Source organism: Labeo rohita, chromosome 20 (assembly GCF_022985175.1).
Source record: "Labeo rohita strain BAU-BD-2019 chromosome 20, IGBB_LRoh.1.0, whole genome shotgun sequence".
Classification (NCBI taxonomy): Eukaryota; Metazoa; Chordata; class Actinopteri; order Cypriniformes; family Cyprinidae; genus Labeo; species Labeo rohita.
The window spans coordinates 2,345,533-2,356,152 of NC_066888.1; positions in this window are offsets into that span (position 1 = coordinate 2,345,533).

A 10,620-nucleotide genomic window follows, 5' to 3' on the forward strand; every position below is an offset into this window, starting at 1 on the left:
TAAATGCTTAAATTGATTTAAATGTGACAAATTGTAGATAAAGATTCTAAATTACTCAAAGATTTTGCTGTGATGTTGTCGGCATTTTGTGAGCTTTATGCACTGTTTATGTGCAATTTTTGTCACTTCCCAGTCTTTGTTCATGTGCCTTTCTAAAGTAACCAGTAACCACCACTATTTCTCATGAGAGGTCCTCACACATAAACACACAGCATATGTTACACAACACAGTACAGTTCATTATAATTTGTGTTATGTTCTCTGACACATAGTTAAATTGTGTCTTAATGAGTTCTCAGGTGAGCTGTAAGTTGTCTCTCAGTGCTGTTGTTATGCACTGCGGTGGCTGTGTGAGCGTGTCATGGGACACAGGCTTTAACTTTGTGTGTGTGTACTGTAGCTGTCATTTCTGCAGAGCTGAGCCACGAGTGATGTGTTGTTGTCTGTTCTGATAGGGGGTGGGACACCACTGCTGCTTCTAAACTTTTAATAATTGAATAGATTTTTCACTTTACGACTATTCTACGTCTGAGATGTGAAGGAGACCAGGCAGTGAACATTTTAAGGTGGACTTTCTTTTATGTGGTTTGTCAACTTTATCGCAGGAGATGATGTTTGTCTGTAGACTCACCTAAATGCGTTAAGCAGGATTTTCCACCTGTCAAGTCGTGTGCACCTGGGTGTCTATAAAACCATCAATTTGAAAGACAAAAGCTCTACATAAAGGTGTGTGAACAATCTTTTTTATGATTTAATTATAACAAAATTTATATTTTGGAAAAATACTGCTTTAACTTAATATTGAATAACAGTTAATATTTAGTAGCTTACATTATAGACACAATATTGCTTATATAATATATAAACAATATACAACATATAATTTTATTTGGAACTGTATTGTGTGTGGGTTTTTTTTAATCATGTTTTAGTTAGATTGACATATTTCTGTGCCTGAGTTTGGGTTAACATTCTGTCGTTTAGGTCATTCCAAGCCTGCTGAGCAGTCAGTAATGTTCTGCTTTGGACACAATGCTGTCACTGTCTTTATTAAGCAACAATGAGTCTGTGTGCACCAGTGATGCAGAGAAAAAATGTAACCATGTCGCCATTTATTCTGCATTTTGTAAACAAATGGAGTTTGTTGAAATGTTTTCTCATCTACTATTGGCAAAGACTAGTTATCAAGCTGCCTAAGCTCGCTTTGTTTCTTATTTGAAGGGGTCAGCGCCAAAGAAGTTTTCTATCTTTAAGGTGCTTAGCTGTTGTTACCTGCCGATGCTAGAGTGTACAAAATGTCAGCTTATCCAAGCTGTGTTGACATGACTGCATATTTTGGATGAATTATATGTGGATATAGTAGGACAGATTTTAATTATTGGTAATCCTGTGTTTGGTCATGCTATTGTATTGTGGCTGGATTCACCAAAATCTTTAAGAACTTTTTTTTTCTCTCCATACAACCAGGCTTTGGTGTGACTGCTTGGTGGTTCTTGCCAAAGACTTTCTGTATTAAGCTTGCACACTAGTTCCTTTGCGACTTGAGTCATATAGGGCAGAAGGCAGAGTTCTAACCAAGCTATCCAACAACAAGCAGAGAGCTAAAGAGCTAACAAGATGTTCAGTGGACCAATCAACATTATCAATCTCACTTAGTAGCCAATTAGGAAATGCCACACCTAGAATCACGCAAACACTCCAAAACAAAACCAAAAATTATTGAACAAAAAATGCAACAAAGTCACAAGATTAAAAACAAGATCTTGTTTGAATTTTACTATATTTGACTTTTGCAGTTACTGAATTGAGTTAATTATCATGACCGATGTCTGTTTATATTATCGATCTCTTCAAAGTACTTGTTCACGTCCCGAATAATAGTAAAAGTAATGCTTAACTTTTAAATAACCCAGTAAAGTCAGTGTCTATAGCCTAGTGGTTAGCACACTGACAAATAGCGCAACTGTGCCTCCGGCTGACCGATCCCACTCCCTTTGCTGATCCCACTCCCCCCTCTCCACCCCAAAAAATTTCCTGTCAATCTCCACTGTCCTATCATCTAAAAAAGAAAGAAAAAAAATAATAATAACCCAGTAAACTTATTAAAAGTTTTACATTTGGGAATTTAAAGGGGTCATCAGATGCTAAGTTCACTTTTACATGCTGTTTGAACATGAATGTGTGTTGGCAGTGTATGTACAAATCTACCCTGTAATGGTAAAAATCCATGCAGTGGTTTTTAATGAATCTGTAAAAATAATATCCCCTTTTTCAAATCGAGCCATTCTCAGATGCCTGTCGGTGTGCCGTCACACCCACAGAGGCCGCACCCACGATAGTTGATTGACATGAGCGTCTTACCTAAGATCAGCTGTAACAGTCCAACCTCCATGTTTTGATGCCAGAGCAGGGATGTAAGTTAGACAAGAATTGAGTGGATTATGTTTGTTTGTGAAGGGAATGCGTCTCCCGATCTACATAAAGGTGTCTATGTTCGCGCGAATCATTCATGATCCAGTTTCACTTACAGCAGAAGTGAGTATAAGGGGTTTTTTTATGAATCTTTGTGATCGCCTTTCCTAATAATGTGCTAGTTAGCAAGTTTAGCGGCTAAATGCGGCTAAAGTAAACATGCTCGTCACTCCACAGAGAGAAGAGAGGGGTGGGGCGAGCTGAGCTCATTTGCATTGAAAGCAGTCTCGACCAGAATGGGATGATTTTTGCAGAGCTGATTTTGGCAAGGTAAAAAGGGTGTTGTTTTACACTACCATTGAGAATTTTTAACCAAAGAATATCATAGACTTTTAATTAAGACCCTAAAGAATCATATCAACTTGTAGAAAATGGGCATCCGATGACCCCTTTAAGACAAAAAGTTGGAGGTTATCCTAATTTTAAAATGACATTTTATGATGAATTTTAAGAATATTCTTTTTAGTAACTTCAGAACAATCTTAAATAAATAGGTAAGAATTAACTGATGACGGTCTGTTGAATTCTTAGAAAATAATGCACACCCGAGGTGGCGATGCACACCGTTACACCTCAGGTGTGCATTATTTTCGAAGAATTCAAAGGACTGAAGTCAATTATTCCACTTATACTACGGTTACAGTAGAGAGACAGAGAGAGATTAAGCTCATGAATTACCTCTTGGAGTCTGTGTCTCTCTCAAAAGTGATCGGCAGCAGCATCTCTACTAACTTTAAGTTCATTTTCATCACGAACAGTGCCGTTGTTACCCCGCTTGTGAGAAATGTAATGTAGTTTTTAAGTTGTTAATAGTCGGAGCAGCGCTAACAACATTAGTGCGTGCGTTAACGTGTGTGCAAACTGTATGTGTCTGCGTCTGTAAAGGAGAGAGAGTGGAAGAAATGGAGTATGTGCTTTCTGTACATAATAAAACGTAATTTTGTGGCAAAAACATGGAAATAATCTGTCGTTTTTATCCTATTGTTTACTGTATTTATTTATTTGGCCAGTGTCGGCTGGGTTTTGGTTATTTTGCTGTTTTAGGCTGTAAGGACCTTTGAAATAACTGAAATCTTGTGGCGAAGTGAAATAGACATAATGCACTCAAGAGCTGCCTGATACTATGTTTGCCATGCATTTCCCTGACAATAATGCACACCTTTATAATATAACATATTTGTTTTACTTAGTATTTAACTTTACTAAGAAAGTTGGAACAGTTAAGGATAACAGTTAAGGATTTCTGAATCATGTCCCAGATCCTACTACAAATGCAGTATGTATAATGCCCGATAAACTATCATAACTGCAAAAAAAGAGAGAGCACTACTGTATCCCAGAAAGCAATATGTGGGCCTTGACTTTCAAAAAGGAAAAAAAAAAACAAACAAAAAAAAAAACAAAAAAAACAGCTACATCCTGCAATTTAAAAATTTTGTTTTTGGTGAGATACAGTTGTCACTAAAAGACTATTACTAGAATAATCTTTCAGTAATGGCTGTTCACGTTTTATGTAAAATTAGACATAAAACTTTCCAAACTTAATCACCTAAAAGAGCATTGTTTGCTTTTATTTCATTACAGTAACAGTGACTACAGATAATTAAACCATCAGGAAATGACTAAGACAGCTGATAACTTTTAAACTTCATATACTTTTATTCAAGTCACTAGATGTTAACTAACCCTAGCTTAGGACAAACTTAAAGACATAGACCAAAATCAGAAACACAGTGGCAGATGTAGATTTAAAAGTATATGCAATTGTCAACATGTTTTGATCTTTCTGTTAATTAATCTGTTTTTTTTAAACGTTGCAACATAATGTGTACATAATGTGTGTTTTTTTGAAAAATTTGTTTTCTGTTTGTGGAACGTTTTCTGTGTTTTCACAAGTTGTTTTGTTTGAGGAAAAACATTAAAATATATGATTATTATGATTTACCTTTTGTTAATTTAATTTTGTTAAGTTAGTTTGGCATCAACAGCATTTACAGTTGGTGATTTTACTGTAATCAGTATAATCTGGCAACAGTGCTTTGTTTTTCCACTTGGGCAAGCAATTTGGGTGCAGCTTTTGTAGTCATAAATCGGCCACATGCCAACCAACCAATGCTTAACAATGACAACAGTTCATAGCAGTTGAGGTGCTTGAGCTACCATGGATCCACTCACCTATATCTTTCTATAACTGGAACAAATTACAGAAAACAGCTGCTAGATGATGGGGTAATTTGAAGAGATAGTTATAATAATGTTAATATTATTGAACAAATCCTCACAGTCATGTTTTTGGATTTCTCAAATTGGAGAGCATTCACAATTTATAACGACATTGTTGCACACATTATGAAATATCATGTAAGGTGAGTTGACATGAGGCCAAAGTTTAATTGTATTTATTTCTTTGGAATGCTCACTGTATCCAGAACATCAGCCTTTATCACTTACAACAGTTAGGAAGACAACAGCCTTTTCTCTGTTGTCTTATTCAGATCAAATTCACAGTTTTAGACTTCCTTGTTCAATATCTGTTGCAATAACAGGAATATCTTGTTGCACAGTTTAATGTTTTTGTGCACTGTACTTGAAGCGTTTGGGAAATGTTTGTGAAGTTTGGTGTGATCAACATTTGCCACTAAGTTCCATGAGCTGTTTTTGTTACAGTCACATTGTTTTTATTAAAGTTCTGTCAGTTTTAACAATCTAACCTCTTTATCCAAAGATCACCGGCAGCCCTAGATTGTTGGTGTTTACATTTACTGCAAGCTGTTACCATGACATTCTTATGTAACTTGACAAACTGTGTAGCTAAATCATGTCAGAAGTGCAAAATCAACATGCAAAGTAAATCAGTAGTTACTTATAATTCAAATACAATAATAGGACACACACACATTTATTTGCACCTGCTCCAGTTTATTTGTTATCACAGGGTTTGCTAAACAACTTCCATTAGGTCTTTTAGTCCATAAGTGTGCACAGTTAAATAAATATTGATATATTCACACATATTCACTTCATATTATTTTGGACAAAATCATAATGTCTCTTAATTTACCACTAAATTATGTGATTTGATATGCATTAGAGGCTTCAAATGCTGTTTCTCTTTTTTTCTTCTCATCTGGTGTTGCTGTTATGACTCATAGGCAGACAAATTTGCCGTAAATAACGCCAGTCATATTACATGACATTATCCTGCCTTCCCTTCCAACGGTTAACTTCTACTATAGACTTCCACAATCCTGTCTCTTACATAACACAAATAAGTGTTTTGTGCAATACTGCTTCAAAAATCGTTTAGTTTTAGCATGTTCCTGTTTAAGTGGATATTTTTAAATATGCAGCACGGTGGTCCTGTGAGGCACAATGTTTTAATATATAGCTGAATGACATTAAAGCTCACTTAAACATGAGTTGTTGGCCAGAGTAAGTTGTGGACCAGACAACGTATTTTACTTATTCTGTTGATAGTCAAAAGTTCAAACTGTAGTTGAATATCTTGACCCATTACAATTTACACCAAGACCCGAACAAAGCTTTGTTATTGTCTTTCTAGATATTTAGTAATGCAATCAAAACCAAATTTACTTCTGTAGTTTATTCTAGTGACTTTCTAGGTGCTGTTTTTAATATGCCTGCTGGCGTTTGCAGTTTGAAATCATGATTATTTAAATTAGGTTATTTAAGTGTCTTCAGTGGAGTGCTGTTACAGTAGTGTTCAGCCTCTCATCATTTGTGTTATTTTCAGTGCAGGCTGCAGCGGCTCCTTTCATACCCAAGGAATTTGGGACATTACTGTAAGGAATTTTGATTGTGGTTGGTATCACAAACTGCCTATATATTTCTCTTTGATCCAATATACACTACCGTTCAAAAGTTTAGGGTCAGTACATTTTTTTTTTTTTTTTTTATAAGAAATTAATACTTTTATTCACCAAGGATGTATTAAGTTAATTAAAAGTTTATTAAAAGTTAATAATAAATAATTTACATTGTTATAAAATATTTATATTTTGAATAAACACTGTACATTTTAAACTTGTTATTCATGAAAGAATCCTGAACAAAAAAAATCACAGGTTCCAAAAAATATTTGGCAGCACAACTGTTGATATTATCCAACATTGATCATTCTAATAATAAATCCGCATATTAGAATGATTTCTGAAGGATCATGTGACACTTAAGACTGGAGTAACAGCTGACAAAAATTCAGCTTTTCATCACAGGAATAAATTCTATTTTAAAGTATGTTAAAATAAAAAACATTATTTTATATTGTAAAAACATTTTGCAATATTACTGTTTTTTTTCTATATTTTTAATCAAATAAATGCAGCCTTGATGAGCATAAGAGACTTCTTTAAAGACTATTACAAGTCTTACTGACCCCAAACTTTTGAACGGTAGTGTATGTCAGATTAAATACTCAGAACTCTTAAGATATACAGTCTCAGATGAAACATTAACCCAAATAGGGCTGTGTATGTGATACGCCATACGATATGTTGCAATACATTGCGATACTGTAAGCAGGGCGATATATTGGGATCTTATTTTAAGAAGAAAAGAAAAAAGACAGTGGGATCTGTACTTGCATTAATCAGTCCTTGTAACATTCAATGTTATTGAACCACTTTTTGTGCAGTATGAGTAAAGTGGTAAAATAAAGTGCTTGCAGGATTCTTTAGTTATTAAATGTAAGCTTTTATAAACAAAGCATATATATTTTTAGACCCTGCTTTAAAAGTTCACAGTTTAAGTTTACAGTTGTAACATACAGGCCTGTTTTCACAGACGGCGCTTAGACTAAACCTGGATTAGGCCATAGTTCAGTTAGGACATTTAAGTAATTTTTATAAACGTGCCTTAGAAAATAACATTACTGGTTTAAACCTTAAAACAAAACAAAGGCACTTGCATGTTTTAAGATCAATCAGTGGAAGTTTCTTCCAGGTGAAACAGCTCAGACTTATCTGGGACTGTCTTTGAAACCTGGGGACAATGTCATAACATTTTGATCTGAACTTAAGAAGTACATCTGCTTAATATCAATGAAAAATGGAAAAGAAGTGCTTGCAGGATTCCTAAAGAAAACAAAATAATTGTAAAACAATAAAATAAATACAGATATTGAATATTCTCAGAGGCCTTGGGGCGGACGTTAGGCCCCTGCTACAAAAGCCGAAATGACGCCACACTTCAGCTTTGTACACTGAGGCTGGAGCAGGAACTATCCTTTCATACTCCATTACTAGCAGCGAACATTATCTAAAATTAGTGGCGTGCCTCTATGCTAGTATTTCCTGTCACTGTTAAGCTCAGAGAGAAGATAAGACTGCAATCTAGTGGAAGGGATATAAACTCAAAATGAAGCAACTGCCATGAATCTTTTATGATTATTATTTTTTTTTAAATATCAATATTGCATTTTTGAGAATTGATACAGTATCGCCAAACAAAATATTGCCATACTCGCCTGTATTGATATTTTCTTACACTCCTAAACCCAAGCCGTATTTTGACTAATATTGCTAACTAATAATATACCTGCTGCTGCAAGACCATCCTTTACTGGCATTTCTTCAAATATGTGGAAGGCCTCTTTTAGTGTTTAACCACTCTCTACATAAATAATGTATCCAATACTGTCTCAGTAATAGCTAAAAGTACAACTAAAAAACAAACAAAAAAAAGAAAAGAAACACATTATGAAACAATGCAGTTGCTAATCATAATATGCTAAATTTGCTGTCCGCCACAAACACTTTTATATTACGTATTTTGGAATTTAACCTTAAAATCCTTCTGTCTATTCAGAAGTTTTTGGAACTTGTTTTGTGTTTTGACTGGTTACATTTATATATAACATGCTCAAAAATAAGTGTTATGGATGACTATTTGACACAGTACTGTTAACCAGAAGTACTGTTAGGCTGATTTTTAGGCTAATTAGCCTCGTCCCTTTTCAGCACTGTGTTTGCTGTCTTCTGTATTCTGGCAGTATTTCCACAGTGATCTGACCGATTTATGAATGAACTACTCATTTTAAAATCTTCCTGTTCTACTGACATATTTTAAGACATTTGCTTTAAACAGTACAATGCTCACAATAACTTTTGTTAACTCTACAATACATAAATCCTCTTTACTAGCTAAATTACTTTTAGACAGCGATGCCAGCTACAACACAGCTACCGCACAAACAAAAGTTCAAAGACAGTTTTCTAAAGATGAGAATAAGGGAGAATAAGGTCAATAGAATTATCAAAAAATACTAAAATTGCTCCGAAAAAGATTTCTTCACAATCAACTCGGAGGAAGTGATTTACTGAATGTGCTACCAATACTACTGTGTACTACTTACTGTATGTACCTTTGGACAGAACTGACCAAGACCTTTTTGGCATGTCAGTGACCATTTAACCCCACCCACACAATATCCTCATGCCATTTATTCCCCCTAGGGAAAGCTAGCCAGTTCAAAGCTAGCAGTAGGGCACCAGTGACGTTTATCTTTTACCCCACTGGCTTCAGAGAAAGGTCAGTGTAGAAAGCTTGCTTTTAACTCGGAACAGGTGAACTTTATGTGTCCTACATGCACAGTTCCAGGGCATACTGTTACATTTTGTTAGTTCGTTGTATTTTAACTATGGAAGTCACAATCTAGCTTAATATGCAAAAGGAACTGCTGTGTGAGGCAACCGTTTGCAGGTTTACTTCTATCAAAACACTGATAAGTTTGAGCATCCCAACCAGCCTGACACTATATTTAAGATTTAATAAGCATAAATGTCTATTTAATTTGTAAAGTGTTATAGTATTTCTTATTTCCTATTAGATAAATAATAAAAAAAAAATAAAAAATAATAATAATAATAATAATAAATATATATATATATATATATATATATATATATATATATATATATATATATATATATAATTTTTTTAATAATTTTTTTTTATTTTATTTAATTAATTAATTTATTTTTTTGAGGTATCACTGTACCACTTTGGGGTATGGATAATAACTCTAAATGTTCCAGGCTATTGATTATTTAAATGGTTAAGTGTTCATTTAAATAGTGGTTACATGTTAATTTGTTCTGCATTAGTCACAGTGATTAGTTTCACATAAATTAAGCAACTATATATACTTTCTTATTAGTTTAACTGAGTCCTATTATTTACAGAAATATTAATCAGAGGTTCCTGCTAGTTAGTAGTACTGCAATGTTAATATTGCATTACTCATTTGTTACTTATTTGCACCTGTGCACGTTTTTATTAGTAATGCAACAATATTCTGATGTTACCATATATGACCCTGGACCACAAAAGCAGTCATGAGGGTCATCTGAAAGGGTCATCAGTCATAACCAGTCATCTGAAAGCTGAATAAATAAGCTTTCCATTGATGTATGGTTTGTTAGGATAGGACAATATTTGGCAAGATGCAACTATTTGAAAATCTGTTTTCTGAGGGTGCAAAAAAATCTAAATATTGATATATGAAGTTGTCCAAATTAAGTTTTTACAATTGGAAATGTACAAAATATCTTCATGGAACATGATCTACTCAGTATCCTAATGATTCAAAAATCAAAATCAATCAATCAAATTTTGACCCATACAATGTATTGTTGGCTATTGCTATAAATATACCCGTGCTACTTGACTGGTGTTGTGGTCCAAGGTCACATATTTGGTTGAACTGTGGGTAAAGAGAAAATCTGTGAAAAAGAGGCACTTTGGTTGTTGTATTTTAAATTTTTTGTATTGGGGATTGAACCTGCATCCAATTTTAGAATTTAATTTTAGACTGTTAATATAATTAGCTTCCTTTTTGACATGAAACAAGCAAAAGCAGAGGATCCTGTGTAGTTACGTGGTTAGCTTTATTACCCTCTGCCTATCTTGTCCCCTCTGTGGCCCCTCTTTTTAAAAACTTGTAATTGGTCGCAGCTGGTCTGGGGTCTTTTAGTGGAGGGACAGACTACCCAAATGGAGCTTAGATCAGATACAGGTACATCATATGAATTGCCTAATCCTTCACATTCAGACTGATTAATTGTTGTTGACTTAACTAAAACATTGTAAATTATTCTAGTAACCTATAATTAAAACTGTTTTACTGCA